The following is a 19,439-nucleotide window of genomic DNA, read 5'->3' on the forward strand; positions in this document are numbered from 1 at the left end:
GCCCCAGCTCATTGAGCTGGTCAGTGGTTGAGCAGAGATTGGAACCAAAGTCACCTTGAAGACCTATCTATACCTCCTTGCTCCCTCTCATCTCACTGCGTTTGCTGAGTGGGAGGATCCTCCATGTGTCTGATTAAAGTTTTACTGTAATTATATCATGGCCCACTGCCTTGGGGTCCTATTATACTCTCATGTAGAGTTTCAGTAGCATTAAAAATAATGGAGCATCCGAGTGGCTTTAAGAGTCAGATGCGCCGTGGTTTGAACCAAGGTTCGGCTTTATAACTACTTTACATGGCTGGCTTGCCATAAGTAAAATGGGTATAACAGCTGCATAAACTTCAAGGCCTGGTTTGAGTGTTAGATGAGGTCATGCACATACAGTGCCTTACAAGGGGCTGGCTCCTAATAGCCATTTAATAGGAATGTGAGCCATTCTTATTACTGTTATTGGCATGGGGTGTATGGCTGGCTTCAGATATGTATTTATTACTCCTGAACGGAGGCAGAAGTCAGAAGCTGGTTGGTGAGAGCCCCAAAGGGGGAGGGAGGGAAGTGGCAGCATGGAGAGTCACTTCTTTGTACCTGCCCTCCCTCCCTCCTCCCCTCTTCTTCCTGCCCCAGTCAGCTTTTCCCATGACAGCCTGGGAGGATTTCTTCCTTAGGTGACAAGTTGGTCCCTTCCAACTCTTTGAATTTATGATTTCATTTTTCAAATCTCAGGCATGAAAAAACAGAGGTTCATGGCTCCTTGGTGAGCAGAACATTTCTGGGATAGAAGTGGCCATCCTCATATGCTGAACACTGCCTCATCTCTGTGCTTTCTCCGAGCCCGAGCCCACAGAGTAGAGATGTCCTTCCACTCAAACACTGAAACAGTGTGTTTTGCACAAGAGGACTATTTAATGCAGTGGCAACGGGATCTTTCTGTCACAGTGGAGGTCCTGCTCTGAAAGACCTGTGAAATGGGGATGAGGCATTCTCTCTGCTGCTCCTGTGAGCACAGTAGGGCTCGGCCTGTTGGTTCCTTTCTCTCGCAGGGGCCTGCCTGGCCATCCCAGCTTTTTCAGGTTTGACCTTCACCTTCTAAGCAGAGTCATGCAGGGCACCTGGGTCTCAAGCCTTCCACAAGATACCGACTCACCCTCAGACATGAGAACTCAGATTAATAAGTGGAGCATGTCTTAGTCACACTACCTTTTTTACTTGTTTACTCTTCCCTGTCTTCTGCTTTGCCTCTTAGTTATTCTCAATCCTGGTTTCAGGACAATGGAGGGTTCTCCGGCGATGTAGTGACAAGGTTTTGCTTTCCAGTGAATACATGCTTGTTTGCAGACATTATTTGAAGCTTTTTTTTTTTAAAAAAAGCAATTCTTAAACCAGTTCACTAAAAAAGTCTGTAGAACACTTGGCAGTCTAGAGTTTCCCACAGTAAGACAGACTTTCTCTACCTCAGTGCTCTGTCGATACATCTCTGCTGTGGACGGCGTCCCATGCACTGTAGGATGTTGAGCAGCATTTCTGGCCTCTGAGCTCTAGATGGCAACACCACCGTCCCTCCCTTGGGGTGACCACAAATGTCTCCAGGCATTGCCAGATGCCCCTTGGCGGGAGCGGGAGCAGAAGCAGCCCTAGTTGAGAACTGTTGCCCTGTGACCTCAGACTCGGCCCCTCCCAGCTTCTCTTGCCACCCCTCCTCTTCCCTGGGCATCACCAGGAGAAACAGGCCAATGGCGAAGAACGGCCTTCACTCGCCTGTTGCAGTACACAACATAGAAGGATGTTGTGGCCTTTTCAGGGAGTGTTTTGCGTCTCAGAGGAAGGTTGAATCATCAAATTGTGAGCCCAGTGGCCTTTTCCTTGGTGCAGAATGGCTGGAGTAATTTTAATTATTGAAGGATTGGGGGTAGAATAAATATCTTGCTGTTATTTCCTTGACCACATTTCCTTTAGAGTTTGTAATTTTTTCCCCTAATAAGTTTTATAGAACCACAAATGTCTATGTGGAGTCTGTGGTCTTTCAAACAGCATTTATGCTTCAACATTATTGCTGTCTCAGGGAGGGGATGGAAACTGGTATAGGTCCCCAATACAGGTGGGATTCGGGTGGGCTTGGAAGTTGGAAGAAGAGGTGAGGCATTCACATTCTCAGGTGGACGCTGGAATCCAGTGTGTGGGTTTTCCTGGGAAACTGCCGAGTAGCAGCTGTGAAGCCCACAGCCAGGGGGTAAAAGACACTTCCTTATCATTGAGAAGCTGGGAAGCGAGCATGTGTTAGGCAGTCATGGAGCCGTGCAGGTCCGAAAATGTGGGTCCACTTGAAGCGTAAGGGAACGTGAGCTGTAAAAATATTGTGGTTTCTGGGGCCCTCCAGATCTGCCCCTTGGGAGTGAATTATTTCAGTCAATAAGGGTCTGGTCATTTCTGAGTAGATCGAAAATGCAGTTTTAAGACTGGGAGGCGGAAGAAGAGCAGGGCCTTCTCCCATATCCCGTGCTCCTCTTTGAGGGGTGCAGGTGCAGCTGCTGGGGCGTTCCGTCCTTGATGCGGTTCCTGCGGTGCCCGCCCGCCAGGCTCCTCCCAGAGCAGGGTATGGAAGTCTGAGTGTCTCTGAGCGTAGGGCTGGGTCCTTTGGTGAGGTCTGGAGGCCTGCCCTGCTGGTCTGGGGATGTTGCAGTCTCCTCTCGGTACCTCAGGCTTTCGTTCCATCCTCCCCCTCTTCCCTGGAACAGAAAATTGATGTCCGTTTAACTACTTGGCAGCCTCTTAGCCTGTGCTCCCTTTTAACCAACAAAAATCTTAGGCTGAAATTTGAAAACTATTCATGCCAAAGAAAAGAATTAATCAGGATTTGCTTTTTTAAACTACAAATGCTACCCTGCCAGGATTCTGACATCCTCCATGTCCCCTTGGGAACTGGCCTGGCCCTTCCATAGGCGCTCGGCCGTCCCGAAGGAGCTCTGTTCTTGCCAGAGATCTTGGTTGGAGTCAGTAGACCTGACAGAGATCCCTTAGCCACCTTGAATTGAGCTCCCTGTAGCTTCATTCCTTACAATAACCCTAGCATCTGCCCTTCTCATGGGATGGAGCACATACTCGTGTCGTTGGGGCTCATCCTGTATCTCATGGAGTTGCTTTAGGAGATCAGAAGCGTGCTTCCTCCAGTTGACATTTCATCCATTCTTATTTTTCGAAGAGGTGTTTCCAGTCATAGAATGTAAGCTCCAGGAAGTCGGGGATTTGCGTCCAACCAGGTCACTGCTGCATCTCTGGGTTCTAGAACCGTATCTGGCACCTGAAACTTTTGTGGAATGAACAGAATCAAAACACACTCACAGGCAAAGCAGCTGTTTAAGTTGCCAAAAAGTTGGGCAGGCATTGTGTTTAATAAATGGCAAAACATTTTTAGTGCTTCATCAGTGTACCTAGTGAAAAGATCTGATTCCTTCTGATGTCTAAACTGCTCAGTGGAAACATGTTTGCTGCTGTTTTCATGTTATTTTGCGTACACACGCCCTGTCTGGATGCTGGGTGTCCCACCGTTACACAGAGCCCAGCTCGTCCCGGGGTGCTGTTGAAATGCTGCTTGCCATATTTATGAAATACATGAAATCGTGTCCTTAAAGTGTGAAGTTTATGTAGCATTCTCATTACTCTGTTTTTTTAAGAAGTGAGTTGTCAAATCTGTAGAAATAGAATAAATCGGCTAGAACATTCTTGGATTAAAGAAAAGCAGTACTAATGAATGTATTTGCTATGCATTCCAATCCCATTAATCCTGATGAGTTCAGCCTGGATTAATGTATGGCATGCTTTGCTTTTCTTCAGGACTTCTGAGTTGGGCATTAACTGCTTGTATACGGTGACAGGAGAATGTGAGCAGAGTAGGCTGCTTCATCACGCCCAAAGAAGCAGGAGAGCAGCTTTCGTGACATGAGCTTGTATCCAGCTTGGCTGTGTTCACTTGACTGGACGGCCCATAAAGCAGGGGTTCTCAAACTGCTTGGTCTCAGAACCCCCTTGTGCTCTGTAATTACAGACTACTGAGAACTTGAAGGAGCTTTGCTTATGTGGGCTGTATGTGTCAGTGTTGATCATATTACAAATCTAGAATTTAGAACAACTGCAAATATTTATGTACTAATCCATCTAAAAATAACAGTAAATCATTTTATGTTAACAACATTTTTATGAAAAATAACTAGTTTCCACAACAACAAAAAAATAGTAAGAGTAGAGTTGTTTTACATATTTACAAATCTCTTTAATGTTTCAGCTTAATAGAAGGCATCTTGGTTCTTATGTCTGATTATGAATCGGTCAGTTTTGATGTGTTGTTTTAGTTGAAGTATATAAAGAAACTATGGCCTCAGATAGGTCCTTGGAAAAGGAAGAGGACTTCAGTAGCCTTTTTGGATAATTATGGGTATTCTTTTTTGATACTGCACAAAAACTTGAAAGGAGGTAGTTGGTTCCACAGTGGAAACTGAAACCCTATTGACGGACTTTTTGTACTTGAAAATGGGTCTGTTTTGTACTTTTTAAAAAAATTCCATTTTGTACTTTGAATCAATCATTTGTCCATGTATGACTCTGTTTCAGTGAATTACTGTCTTACTGAATTACGCAGATCTTCCAGATGTTGACAGATTTTATCATGTAACTGTTTTCTAAAAATCACATTTGTTAATATCACCACCAGTGTCATCTGAAAACTCTTTAAGTTTTGGGAAACTTTCGAGTTCTGGGTGACGGATGCAAGTTTTCCAAACTTCTAAGTTTTTTTTTGTTTGAAAGCTCAACTTTATCATTGGCACCAAACATTATCAGTTGTTTTTCTTCTAGATTCTGCTCCTTTTATTCCAGAGTTTTCTTCCTAAGAGTGAGATCCGATCATGGCGTTTGGCTGTCTCTTCCTTCCCCAAAGAATAAAGTGCAGTTTTCTTGGCTTGACCACAAGGGCTTGGATGACTTTGCCCCCATCTCCCAGAGCTTTGACAGTTTCCAGCCTTGTTTCCAGCCTCTACAGTTTTGTTTTGTTTTGTTTTTTCATTGGCTTAAAACCACACATATTTATTGTCTTGCAGTTCTGGATGGAGGTCAGAAGTCCGAAAGAGGTCTCACCAGGCTCAAGTCAGGGTGTTGGCAGGGATGTGCTCCATTCTGAAGACTCTTGAGAGAGAATCTGGTTCTTTGTCCTTCCCAGCTTCCAGAGGCTGCCTGCCTTCCTTGGCTCCTGGTCCCCTGACATATTCAAAGCCAGTAATGGCTGATGGGGTCTCTCTCACACTGCATCCCTCTGACACTGACTCTCCTGCCTCTTCCATCTTATAGGGACCCTCGTTGATGCCATCAGACTTGCCACAGGAAAATCTTCATATCTCAAGGTCAGCTGATTAGCATCTTTATTCCTTTGGCAACCTTAATTCCTCCTTGCCATGTAACCTAACATATTCACAAGTTCCTGGAATTGGGATTTGGACTTATTCTGGCTGTCACATTCAGGCCTCTCCATTTTCACATTCAGTTCCTACTCTGTATATGTTGGCTAGACTCATCCTCTAAATATCACTTCATTGCATAAGCCTTTTCTCAATCTCCAGGTGGAGCCAACTACTTTCTTTTCTGCGGAGATACTCGCATATGAGCCACACCCTCTTAGTGCCCTTGTCGCAGTAATACATCTGTATGTCTGTCTCCCCGTTGGGCTGTGGCCCTCTCAGTGTCCTTGTGGTGCTTGGCACATGATAGAGAACGAGCAATATGTTGTTAATTTTGGACATTTGGTCCTGGGCTGTGTTTGAGATGCTATTGAATGAGTGTTCAATTTCTTTGGTGTGATGACGGCATTACAGTTCTATAGAAGAGTGTCATTTTTAGGAGTTACCAAAATACTTAGAGGTCAAGTGTCATGATAACTATTATAGCTCACTCTCAAGTGGCTTGTGAGAACAGTTTATATTTATATAAAGATAAAGCAGATACGGTAAGTGTTAAATATTGGTGTAAATGTAGATGAAGACCACGTAAATGTTCATTTAACCTTTCTGTAGGTTTGAGGGGGACATTTTCAAAACAGAAAGGGGCAAAGAATGAAGTATTAATGTAGAATGAATGTGCGGGTCAGGATGGAGTCGGATTTCAGTTGTGGGAAATCCGGTCTGCTGCTGTTGAAGTTCTGAAACTCTCAGTGTTGATTAGCATCTTCATGTGCCTCTTTGGCATAATGATAATCCTCTCTGGGTTCACATTAGTGCAGATCGTATTCAGGAGGCTTAATTAGACCTCTCCAGCTCCTGGGTGAGCATGTGAGTGTGTGCAAAGTAGAAATGGTAAGATGGAGGAAACAAAGGACTTTATATGCTGCTCCTCGAGGAGCTTCTTCCTGGAATGCCCTCTGCGAAGGTGACTGTCCCGCTTGCATACAGTGGTGACTCGAGTCACTCGATCCCTTCTGGGACTGCAGGCCACTCCCCTAGACTCATCACGAGAGCTCCCATCCTACATTTAGAGCACCCCGGCCCATCCTGATGTGGACAGGGCAGGAGTATACTTGTGCCCATCTGACAGCTGGTCCAGGAGAGTCCTTTGCAAAATGGCCATTCACAGATGGTGTCCGACTATTTCCTGAAGGACCCAGCTAAGGCTGTCTGCCTCTGCTGGTCTCAGTTCTCAATGCCATTGTCAGAGGGGGGATTCACTCCCCTCACGGCTCCTAGCGAGGGCCTCAGAGCTTTTACTCACCTACCTCTGTGTCCTAGATCTGTGGAAGTAGCCTGTCTGGGTGATGCTTTGATACTATTCTGGTTTGAGATAGGATCATCATTGATGGAGGTAACGTGGTAGGATCAATGGCTTGAAGGCCATCTCGTCCAGCTTCCTGTCTTGTTCCCTGCCCAGTGGTGCTTCGCTGCATGCCTGCTCAGTCCCTGTGGTCGGACCCTCACCTTCCCAGCCACTCACGCCATTCGTCTTCGGAAGGTGGGGTGTACTTCCTGACACTGAGCTGGATGGAATCATCCCTCCCTGTCGCAGCCACAGGTGTGGAGGTTCTGGGAACCAAACTGATGGGGCCTAATGTCTCTTCTTTGTTTTCCAGGAGCCAGAAGCTCCCATCTCGTGCCTCCTGAGACGTCTTTGTTCCAGGACCCAGGTGATCCTCAGGTGACGAGGTGACGAGTTCTCACGTCCCATTCCAGGTACAGTCTGCCCACCTGCACCCCAGCAGGATGGTCTCCTGGGTGCTAGAATGTATTGTCCGTTTAGTCCTTCTGTTGGCTGTTGACTTGATAGGTTAATGCACAGCTCCACCCTACATCATTGTCTTCCAAAGCTTATAACTACTCTGCCTTTTTAGAGTCATCTAGCTCTTCAGGCCCATCCACTCGACAGAAGACAGGCGTGCCTCTTTGCTTTTGTGGTTTTATTGAATTTCTACATTTCCTTCAAACAGAACTTGCAATACCCTACAGATGGCAAGGCTTCCGAACACAGGCCCCCGGGCATGCTGTGGAGAGATCTGCCGAAGCCTGCCCCTCACTCCTGGTGTAGATGCCGGGACGTGGCGCGGTGCGCAGCGCTTGGCGGGAGCCCCTCTGGGCCGGGGCTCCTGGGCCGTCCGTGCAGGTGTGCAGTGCGCTCGCACCGAGGCACTGTGCTGCGGTTCTGCCTCTGACTCTTGGGACCTTCACGCTTCTCAAGGTCAAGGGCTGGCTCCAGTGTCCTTCCTGCTCTCAAGCTTTCCCCCTGCTCCTACGCCCTCATTCCTTGGCTTTTCCCTCTTTTACTTAGGGATTCTCCTGTAGCTTGTTCTTGGGTTCGGGAGCTGTAGTGATCTGCTACAAGTTGGTGTATTTCAGGCGGGTCCTTGGAGCCCCAGAGTCCTGAGGGGGCCCAGGAGCCAGGCAGGGAGGGCTGGGGACGGTCAGGTCGAGCCCCCAGGGCGCAGTGTCTCCCGTCTCTCTGTGTCAGAGTGGCTCCAGTTTTATCTGATTCTCACATTTGGATTCAGCCTAAGAGGCGGTATGGGAAAGAAGGATTCTACTATTAAAATAGTTAAAAGCTATTGCTCCAGTTATTTTTTGATTAAAGTAACAAGTTCACCAAGTTTGGGCACTTCATTGTTATTGTCACTGTTTTGTGCATTAAAAAAAAAGGAGGTAAAGTTTTTTCAGGCGGGTATGTTTATAAAAGAACCTCACCTGACGTTTCTCCCTCCGTCTCACATTCTTAGGGTCCTCTGGGCCATTCAAATTCTTAGTTTCAAATATAGCTATATTAAGAATGCACCCATAATCAGGGTCATCATCAGAGGGACTTTGTGGGGGATATGGCCCATGACCTTTGCAACAGGGAAGCATCTTCGAGCCGGCGGCCTTGAAATAAGGAGGGGGCGGCCTCCCCATGGCTCCTACTTCATAGGGAGGATCCCCCCCTTGTTTATGAGGCTGTTGGCAGCCTTGTCAGTGTCAGGAACAAGGGTGCAGGGTTACCAGGTGCGCTTTCCCAAAGACAGGAAAACTGGATCCTTGCCGGCAGGGATGTGGGAGGCTATCCCCGGTAGTGCCAGAAGCCGTTGTAGACCTCAGATGTCCTTTTCTTTTCTTCTCCTTTCAGAGCTTATTTAGTAAAAGTGCTTAGAGTGAGTTCATTCTGCACTCTTCCTCCTCTTCCTGCAATAGTCAGATGTGTCTCTGCTGTCTTACCAGACTATTTTAGAACCTCTTCCTGTTACCTAATACCAGGGCTTGGTGTGCGGGTGTTGCGGGGGGGCGGGTGGCGGCGGAGCTGACTGTTCACCTCAGAGTGAAAAGTCTACATCAGATCCGTTTCTCGGATCAGGATGCTGTGACCAAATGCGTGAGGAAGCCATCCGTGGTTCTTAGGCCCTCGGACACGTGTCATGAACTGCACCTAAATCAGGGGAATTCACAACCTACTGGAAACCACCACAAGGTCGCCCCTTCTTGAGTGAAGGGATTCTGACAAGGTGCCAGCTGGTGACTGAGGTGGTGTGCCCCCTGGAGGTTTTTCGGTCTCTGGCACACTTGTTTGTGCTCTTTGGCTTATCATTCTGTCTTCCTGCCCAGAGGCCAGGCAGCTTGGTTCCCTTCCCTGCAGTTTGATCAGCACCTAGAAGGGCGGGAGGCGTAGAGTAGGCTTCAGGCAAATATTTGCTGACTGGATAGATGGTTGCTTTCGTTTTCCTTCCCAGGCTGTGTGCATTCAGCACCGGGGCAGTGCATGCTTTATCTTTGTAGCTCCTGTAACTCCCAGGAGAGTGGCACACGGCAGACATGCGAGTCTGTGGAAAATGAAGTAATAGTCATTTAATGCATGCCATTCTTCTAGAGGAGGAAATTGCTTTCAGATCATTCAGACTTCACCAAGAAAAAATAGTTTCAGGTCAAGAAAAGGTTAACTCTTCCATTAAAACAGAGGAAGTTAAAGAAATGTTGGGCTCTGGTTTTTAGCTCCTTGAAGGTTTAAAGAGAGAAATGAAGGCAAACTCACTCACTATCTCATGACTGTTTGGGCCATGGAGGAGTGCTCTGTCACTGCATAACAAATCACCACAAACCCAGAGGCCTAAAACAACACACATCTATTGTTTCATTGTTCCTGTGGTCAGAAGTCAGAGCACAGCTTGGCTCATGAGGCTGTAGTCAAGGTGTTGGCTAGGGTTTGGTTTTCGTCTGGAGGCATGGCTGGGGTGGAAACTGATTCTAAGCTCTCCCAGGTTGTTGGGCAAATCCATTTCTTCATGGTTGTAGGATCCTGGGGCTCCGGCCTCTCGCTGGCTGACCTAGAGGCCACATCCATCGCCATGTGGGTTTTCCAGACGTGGCTGTTTGGTTCATTAAACTGGCAAGGAGAGGCTGCTAGCAAGATGGAGCCGGATGTAATGTCACATAATCGCGACTGACATCAGCACGTTTGCCATGTTCTGTTGACTGGATGCAAGTCCCAGTTCCCACACACACTCAAGGAAACACCAGGAGTAGATCATGGGGCCACCTTAGAGACTGCCCACAACCGATCGCCTTTCCTTACTCCTTGAAAAGTGATTGCCATCGGCTATCCATTTGTGTGGAAAATTGTTTTGCTCCTTTGTTTTTTCCAAAATGATCCATGATTTTAAATCTTTTAAAGGATCATAACTCTATAGGGTCCATTCATTCTTCTAACCAACTTGGATATCCTCCGTGCCTTCCTGACCCTGCTGGGTGGTGGATGCCCCCAGAGTGCTCACTTCTCCAGCAGGAATGTCAGCTTAAGTTGCTGTTTGTGAGCTGCTTTAGAACCCGGCTGCAGTTTTGTCGCATTGTTTGTAGAGGGAAATGTGGTCCTGAGTCTCAAGTGACTGACTTGCCTGTGAACTTTTAGAAGGTTAAGATGCCCTCTCAGTAGTTTTTTCTGTGGCAGTGGGTATTGTATAGAGCGTTATTTGGGGCCTAAGTTGTGATGTCTATGGTTACCCTTTAAAAATTCCTTAAAAACAACAGAAGTCTGGGGGCGCCTGGGTGGCTCAGTCATTAAGCGCCTGCCTTCAGCTCGGGTCATGATCTCAGGGTCCTGGGATCGAGCCCCGCATCAGGCTCCCTGCTCAGCAGGAAGCCTGCTTCTCCCTCTCCCACTCGCCCTGCTTGTGTTCCCTCTCTCACTGTGTCTCTCTCTGTCAAATGAATAAATAAAAATCTTTAAAACAAAACAAAAAAACCCCAAAACAACAGAAGTCTGTGCTGTGTCTCCTCATTCTCTGAAGATGTGGAGCCTAACTGTCATAAAGCAGTCACCAAAGAAGGGAGAATTGCAGTGAATGGCAGGCTGGATAATTGACTGTCTGGGGTCACATTCGGGTAGCATTCCGTAGGGGACAGGCTGGTTACAGGATTGCACTGGAGTCTTCCATAAAACACAGCGGGTGGCACTGCCTGTGACAGAGGACGCATCGGGGGTCCGTCCCTCATGATAAAAGAGCCCCTGCGCACCGACTGCTACTGTCTTATCCAGTTCAAGGAGCGACACTTGTCCAACTTCCTGGGCTGCTTCGTCCCCCTGACGTCAGCCTGACCCTCTGGCTGTCCTCCACCGGCCTTTGGTGCTTCGCTTCAGCATTGTGCAGTGCACGGCCAGAGAGTCCTTTCCGACCGAGAGAAGCACGTGCTCTGCTGTAATAGAGACTGTTCTGGCCACACATACCAGGGGGTTTCCTCCAAGTATATTACATAAGGTAGATGAGTGCAACAGGTATGGACTTCAACAGGTAAGGTGGCCGACCCCACGAGGAGGCTGCAACGTTTCTTTCAATGTTTACATGCTTTTCTCTTTGGGATGAGGGCTTGAGATTTTGGCTACCGGTAAAGTATCGTTTACAGGAAACAGACCATAAAATGCAGCATTTCCTGCTGAGGGATTATTTGTGCATGATATATACCACATAGATAATTCCCATGGTAACTGTGGGTGTGTGGAGTCTGTGTATCTCCGGGCTCTTTGAGGAGGAAGCTGAGACCGGGAGCAAATGGCAGGTAAATGTGAAAGATTAGAGCCTTTGCTTGCGCAAAAGTGATTTATTAGTCGGATTAAAATACCATGCTCAAAGGCAAACGTAATTGGTTTGCTCCTCAAAGAAAGAAGGCTGAGCCACGAGCAGTCAGCTGTCCCAGTGCTGTCCTCCAATCTGTCCTTGACAGCAAGACCAGATCGGTCCTCCCAAGATAATATTTTTGTGATGGCCTTCCTTCACTGAAAAATTACACGTCTGAGTGTAAAACCCTCGGCTGGCCATTCAAGGCTCTTGTAAATGTCCCGCCCTCCTGCTTCACTGCGCTCACCCGCTTCCCCCAGGTAGTCTGACGTGCGTCCTGGGCGGTTCAGCGGGCCTGTGCCTTCCCACCCAGGTCACCTCGGCTGTGACAGGTGAACCCCAAGACAAACTCGTGTCCCTCATGGGTAAGCAAAACATGCCCCAAAACACGCACGCCTACAAGTGTCTCTCTTTCAGCTGCTACCAGCTTCTGAAGAACCTCCGAATCACTTCCCCCCCCCACCCAAATCTCTTATTTGGAACCCTCGTTGCCTTTTCTGGTTTCAGTCTAATTCCCCAAATGTGATACAGACTTAGGCTCAGAGAATGTGTAGGAACAAGGCTGGTGGTAAGAGGTACGACCAGGTCTGCCTATGACAGATCCTTTACTCGTGGCTGTCTTTTCCTCCCCGGCTGCTTGAAGATTGGCCGCCATCATGAACGACACAGTAACTATCCGGACCAGGAAGTTCATGATAACCGACTACTTCAGCAGAAACAGATGGTCATTGATGTTCTTCACCCCGGAAAGGCAACAGTACCTAAGACAGAAATTCAGGAAAAACTAGCCAAAATGTACAAGACCACACCAGATGTCATATTTGTGTTTGGATTCAGAACCCATTTTGGTGGTGGCACGACAACCGGCTTTGGCATGATTTATGATTCCTTGGATTATGCAAAGAAGAATGAACCCAAACACAGACTTGCAAGACATGGCCTGTATGAGAAGAAAAAGACATCAAGAAAACAGCGAAAGGAACGCAAGAACAGAATGAAGAAAGTCAGGGGGACTGCAAAAGCCAACGTTGGTGCTGGCAAAAAGTGAGCTGGAGATTGGACACCAGGACTAAAGATGCTGCAGTGGCTTTATCTGTGGTGATTGTGCAGATTTTTCATGAGAGGATCAATAAACTAAGAATGTTAATGTGAAAAAAAAATAGCTGAGTATTGACAATTTCATTTGGTTCAACCTAATCCTGCATAAAAGACTATTTAATATGTGTCCATGGCTTATAGCACTGGAGGTGCTATTCTGGTCCCGGAGGTAGGGGTTGCTACAGGTTGTGGAAGAATTTCTTCTTTGTTTTCTGGGTCAGCCCTGAGTGAATTCCTTTCTTTTCACATTCACTTTTGGAAATTTCCAAATGTGCACAAATGTAGGGAGAAAGCATAATGAAATGTACTCAGTTATCCACATCTCCCAGATAGACTCTTGACATGGATTTAACTTGTCTTTGGACCTTTATGCCTTGCTTTTTTTCCACTTGTTTGTTGGTTTTAGTAGAATATTTCCTTCCCTTTAACTCAGAAGCAGTCCACACTCATAGAAAAAATTGTCAAAATGCAGGAAATAAAAAATGTCCATAATCACCTGTTTAGAGACAACTACTTCAATTTCCCTTCCAGACCATTTTTTATCTAAGCTCATATTCAGTATGTTGTTATTATTTCCCAGGGATGCTCTTTCATGTTTTTTTTGACACTTTCTCCCTGCTTTTATCAGGGATGCAGTATCTCCAACATAATGTCTAATCCATCTGCTTTGGCCTGCTCTTTCTTCCGCATACTTTTCTAAGCCTTGCTGTCTGTATGCTTTCCAGAACTCTCCCTGAAGTCTTGGTTGGGCCCTGCAACCCAAACTATTCACCTTTCCTCAGTCCCAAATAAAGCTCCTATTACCTCAAAGCCCGTGGGTCTTGGCCAGAGGCTGGAGGGAAGGAGGTGGATTATGTTAATTTACTTCACTGTGTGAATAACGAATTGACTTAATTTTTACAGAGGAATTGTCATTTAACCTTGTGAATCTTTTATTTGTAGGACCAGGTGACACATTAAGAATTGTCGGCAGCAGGGAGAATAAGTTTGGTTGAAGTTGAGTTCGTTTGGCACCTGGCATAGAGTAGGGTTTCTGGAATCCGATGACCTAGGTTCAAATCCTAGCTCCACCAGGACATACTATATCTGTGTGTTTGTGTGTGTGTGTGTGTGTGTTTGTGTGTGTGTATATAACCTGCTGTCTAAACTCCACTCTTATTCTCCTGAGGGGAGTAACAGTTGCTGTTGTTGGTCTCTGATGGGGATGAAATGAACTTGAGTGTGTTTCTGTCGAGAAGCTGGTGTAGAATGTTGGTTGTTTCCAGCGGACCCCAGCCCTCTGTGAGTCTAGTCTGTTCTCCAGCTCAGTTCAGGGAGTTGGACCTGATTTTTCACAGTTTCTTTGTCTACCTTGGAACCAGTACATTTTCTAGAAATTCCAGGTTTTTTCACACAGTTGCTTGTGACCATGGGAAGATGGGGAAGCGTGGAAATTTACTGGGGCTTGGGGTCTAAATCCATGAACTGCCTGGGTTTGTTGAGTGAATGCATTAGTAAATGAAAAAATAATTGATCTGTGAGTGTGCAGTGAAAGATCAGTTTTGTGTGGAATCCTCTGCTTTGCTGTAGGTCCAGATGTCAGTTCTCCTTGTGCTTTTTGAAAGAGGACGGTTCTGGAAGGAGCCACAGAAAACTCTGTCTTTCAGGATACTTTAGAGGCCTAGAGAATTGAAGAAGCAATGTTGTGGTAGTAAGTCTGAATTCTAATCTTAGGGGAACTTTATTTAAGACATTTCTTTTCTATTTGAGAGCCAAATGTGTAACAGTTTTTAAGGCCCAAATGAAGTGCTTAACAGTTCATATGATGCTGACTTTATGAAATCTCCCACTCCTTAGGACCAGGCTCCTGTTTGGTTCTGGTTAATCAACATTGTACTGGAGAGGCAATGGCAGGGCTCCCCTGGACCTGCCCACAGAGTTTGTAGATCACTTGGCTTCAGATTCCAGATACAGAACATTTTCGTTACATACTGCAAAAGTAAGTATGATTAAAGGCATGTGTCGGAGGAGCTCTGAGCTCCTGATAGAATGCATGTTTTTGTTGTAATGCATTTCTATACACAGGGCCAGGGCATCTGTCCTGATAAAGCACAGCCTTCCCTAGTGAAGGAAACTCCATCCAGAGACATAACTACTGTCTGACCATATCCTGCTGGCTTAAGGAGGAGCATTTCTAGATTGTAGCTGGGTATCTGGTTTTTGTGAAAACGTGCTTAGTATTTCTTCCCTGGCTTCTTCCTTATATCATTCTTCAGTTTGAATAAACAATATTGAAACGATCTGAGTGTAGCTAAGTAGACAGCAGGATCTGTGGCAAAGCCTTCAGTTAAAGATAGCCCTAGCGACGGGAACCCTTTGCTGATGGGGATTGCCTGCCTTCGGCTACCGGCAAGCAGAGACAACTGACAAACAGATTGCAAATGGAGATTTTGAAAAAGAAATTAGTGCCTACTGGTGTGGCTTTAACAGCAGCTCTTTGCATTGGAAGATTAACGCATTTGGCTTCTCAGTGTGTTCCTTTAATGCATTATCTCATTTGACCCTCACATGTACCCTGCAATGATGGACAGCAATACTGTCTCATCTTAGACGTGGAAACTGAGAACCCAAACACTGACTTAAAGATAATGAACTTGGACCTTACAAAACCCCAGGCTGAGGGGCGCAGGTACTCAAGCTGTCCCACTGTGGAGTGGGGAAACTGTCCCTCAGGGCGAGACGGGAGGTGGGGACAGAGCACACCCCGTGACAGAAGGTATCTGGGAGGAAAATGGGAACTGTTTCAAGGCTTTGTAGATAAGAGTATGTTGCTTAGGTTGGATTTTAACTCAACTGATGACTTTTTACATTTCTATTCATTTAGAGAAACAGAAATGTACTCTTTAGTAACTCAGACCATTAACTATTCAGTTAACAAAATCTCCTTTGATAGAGAGAGACCCTCATAAGTTGTTGATGGTAATGGTGGTGATTACCTAAGATGAAGGTCATTTTCCTGTCAGCTTCCTAAATGGAAGTCAGCCGGTTAACACCAAGTGTCCGCTGTGGGTGCTATGTAGGATATGGTCCTGTGAATACGGCCCAGTGCCCCCTGTGTGCTGGGGGACAGAGGAGGGTTCGGATGCCGCTCTCCTGGTGGGACACACAGAGACCCTTCCCTCCGCCAGTCAACCCTGCCCCCTGTCCCTGCTTCTTTCCTGTACAAGCTCTCCACACCCTCGGTGCCTGTTCTCCAAACCTGCAGATCCCGCTTCAGAGGACGGTGCAAGGCTTTGGGGCAGGAAGACTTGGGTTCGAGCCCTGACTCCGTCTCTCACTGGCTACGTGCTCTTGGGCAAGTTACCTGGGAGAAAGTCACCGAAGTGACTTGGTTTGTAGTGGGCTGGGCATCATTCATTTAAAAAGTCTTCGCACGTGGTTCTCTTGCACACCCAGGGTTGAGAATGACAGAGTTCTAGTAATGTTGGGTTTCCTTATTTCTGGAATGCAGAGTATTGCCGGATAGATAAGGTGGTGTGAAGATTAAAAGAAATATTTTATCTAAGGGATCTTTCATTTGGCTGATGTCCCAAAATGTTAGTTGTTATTAATTATTACTATTTGTTTTCTACTTTAAAAAGTTAACGCATCTCATTACAGATATTATGACAAATATAGAAAAGAAGAAAACAGCCCGTAATCTGAAAGATAATCTCAGTGTGTTGGTACTTTACATACCCTCCCCCTCGCCTACATGCTCATTGGGATAAGAAAATGTGCTTTTTTACTTGATATTTTCCCAGGACATTAAAGCTGTTGAAAACACTTTTCTGCCTGCATACCATTTCGGCAACAGATTTGCACATGACAGATCTTGTTCTAGTTCTTTGATTAGTATGGCATTGTCCGCTCTCAGCCCCCTGGGTGATTTGCTTGGGCCTCTGTGAGGTGTGAGCTTGAGGGGTGGTGGCACCACTCACAGCCACCATGGAGCCTGGCTCCCTGCGCCTTAGTGCTTCTTGCCTGGCTGAGAGGCCCTTGCTGTGCTCATGGTCAGTATCTCCATCCCTGTTTGCCTTGCTCTTTGCCATTTCTGCTTTGGAAGCTCTCGGAGTAGTTTGTTGTTCCCTGGCTGACTTCCCAACCTGTGGCTGGAAGCTGTCCTGCCCTGGTGGGCATGCATCTGAGGTGGGTCCCCATGGCCTCCTCCTGGGCCTGTCCCTCTGTGGCTTGGAAGTCAAGACTGCGAGGCAGAACCTCTACTTTCCTGCCTCCTTCTGCTCCCCTCTGTCCACCAACTCTGCTCTGCTGTGCAGACTTAGAGCTTATGGCCATGTGTCGGGCTGTACACATTGCTATCGATGGGACCTCAGAGGCTTCTGGCAGCCTTCTGCATTTAGCTCTGTGGAATCAGCAGAAGGAGGCAGGTCTTGGGCGGCAGGGCTCCTGGGGCTTTTTCTGATATGGCCAGAGTGTTAAAGTCACTGAGGTCTAGAGGTCGGGTGGACACCGTGAGGGTCGGTGATCACACTGGATCTTGTGCCTGCGCCTGCCAGTGAGAAGCACATTACCTGTGGCTTGTGATAGAAAAGCATAAAGCATCTTTATAACTGAGGTTTCCAGTGGAAGCAAGGAAATGCATAGGTGGGCTTATGGACTTTATGCCTCTGTCCTTGCTTGATGCAGTCACGCCTCTTTTCCCCATGAAAGTACAGGTGTCCCACACTCTTTAAAGGTTGCATTATGCCACTTTGCTGTTACAAAGACCTACCTGTTTTTTATTAACTGAAAGAAATTGGAAGATTTTTGCTTTTACAAAAAAAAGGCAAAAAGCTAAAATGGCGTTCAGCATTTGTTTTACAGCGAGCTATTCTAGAGGCTGCTCAAATCCGGAGTGCCCAGAGCCATGCTCCTTCCCCGGGGAATGCACTCAGCATCTCAGCGTCAAGCCACCAGGGCTTTGAACTGTGTCTGTGGGCATCTTTATCTCCATTTACTTGGTCCATCCTTTAGCAAGATTTGTCCTAAGGTGTCAGAAAAGCCTAATAGAGGTGATTTTTTTGGGTCTGGGAACACTCAACAAATTTTCCATATAAATTAATGGTTGTTTCTTTGCTTTACACCATTTCATTCGTGAAGGGTTCCATAGCAACGCTCTACTTTCAGATAGCGGGGGGAGGGGGGTGGGGTGGGGAGAGCCTGAAGTGGCCTTTGAGATGGCCAGTTAGACCTTCTCCTTTGGAGCTCCATCACCTGGTGGGCCCAGCTCTTGGAGCTGTCGTGTGTGCTTACCTCTTCCCACCCCGACACTCTGCTGTCTGGGGTGGGACTGTGGGTTTATGCATTTCCATAAACCCTGGCTGTGTCGAGCACAGGGCATCAAAATAGATGTGAGATCAGTGAGCTTTGGTGGGATTTAGTGTAGGTGTTGATCATTGTACAGATTCCTCCCCACAAGAAAGGATAACCTAATTTTCGGGTAATGCTTTCAAAACGATTGTGGCAACTTTCTGCATAAACCCCAACAGCAAGAAGTCCGTAACAACCTGCCATTGCGGGAATTCTAACGGTTCGATTAGTTTTACACAGATGAGTATTCTTTCGTCTCATGGTTGGTTGAAGGACCAACTTTGGGGTTTCAGCATGAATACAAGTGGTGGCATAATGGATTCAAAATCCTGACAGTTGATGCCACTTGGAGAATACAGTTTTACGCCACTTCTAAGGAGACGGAAAGAATACTGACTATTTCTTAAACTTAAACCCAGGACGAGGTGAGTATCTCATTTTCAGCTACCCTGCTGGAAAGTAGAAACAGCTCACTGGAGACATGTGCCTTCCCTGGGCTGTCCGCTCCAGGCCTCCCAGCAACATTTCCAGCGTCTTCCAAAGGAACTGAGCCTGCCCTTCCCCCAGATAGCAAGCAGTAACCAAGGCACTGCCATCACGTTGTATGCCAACTGCACTTTGATAATAAACAATAATAAAAACTGAAAAAGAAAAAAGGAAAGAAAAGTGACCAAGGTAAAGATAGTAGGAAGTTGGTCTCCTGTCACGGTCCGTTCTGTGCTCCCCCCGCAGTGGTTCACAGAGCGTTTCCCCCTGGCTGCTGGGGGCGACGAAGGGGCGCAGAACTATCCCCAGAGCAGAGAGCCACCATGTGCCTATTTAAGAGAAATGAACTGCTCCTGTCTAGGCATGTTTTGTACTCAACAAAGACTTCCCTTTCCACATTGTTTGAAAACCAGTATCTGTATCTACAGTTATAGAATCCAGTAACCTGCCCCCTTACCTCGAAGAGGGTGCTGAGCCTCCGGTGTTAGGGAGTGAGTTCTTGGAGCCGGTTTTTGGCTGGCGGGCGTGTGCCCACCTGGTGCTGACGGTACACGGGCCTTTGCAGCCCGCCCACCGCAGCCCTGCACGTCCTGGGGGGTCATTTCGGCCTGCTGTGGATCACTGGGCTCCCGTTCGCCTTCTGTTCTAAGGAGGCTCAGAAATGTGTTTCTGGCACATGTCTGGGCTCCAGTAGCTTTTGCTTCTGCTCCAGACAAGAGCGAACTTTTGAGAAAGGAGTGTAAATTATGGACCGGCCCTTCACAGAGCCCGGGACAGACTGTGTCTTGTCTTTCAGAGGAAGGCAGATGGCTCATCCTACCTAGCCTCCTGGGCCCTTGGGTTGCTGTACTCTGTGAAGCCGAGGAAAGAAGATGCTCTTTAATTGCACTGTCTTTGCCTTGCCCTGGCTTTTACTGTTTGGGAGAGTGAATGCACT

At 47.0% G+C, this 19,439-nt stretch overlaps 1 protein-coding gene and 1 pseudogene across 5 annotated transcripts in view; both read left to right on the forward strand.

Annotated features, from left to right (window-relative positions):
* Window positions 1-19,439, forward strand: part of SLC7A1 (solute carrier family 7 member 1) — an 86,588-nt gene that overhangs the window by 30,661 nt on the left and 36,488 nt on the right. For 2 of the 5 annotated variants that reach the window (XM_035003619.1, XM_035003616.1), the window contains exon 2: window positions 7,100-7,199. The gene's annotated coding sequence lies outside the window, so the exon portion shown is untranslated. Of the gene's footprint in view, window positions 1-4,219; window positions 5,388-7,099; window positions 7,200-12,896; window positions 14,667-19,439 lie in introns of those variants that run through there. The other 3 variants (XM_035003618.1, XM_035003617.1, XM_035003615.1) reach the window with 3 other exon arrangements.
* LOC118009547 lies at window positions 12,232-12,718 on the forward strand (annotated as a pseudogene).

Source organism: Mirounga leonina, unplaced genomic scaffold, assembly GCF_011800145.1.
Source record: "Mirounga leonina isolate KUSES-001 unplaced genomic scaffold, KU_Mleo_1.0 Mir_127, whole genome shotgun sequence".
In the NCBI taxonomy this organism is placed as follows: Eukaryota; Metazoa; Chordata; class Mammalia; order Carnivora; family Phocidae; genus Mirounga; species Mirounga leonina.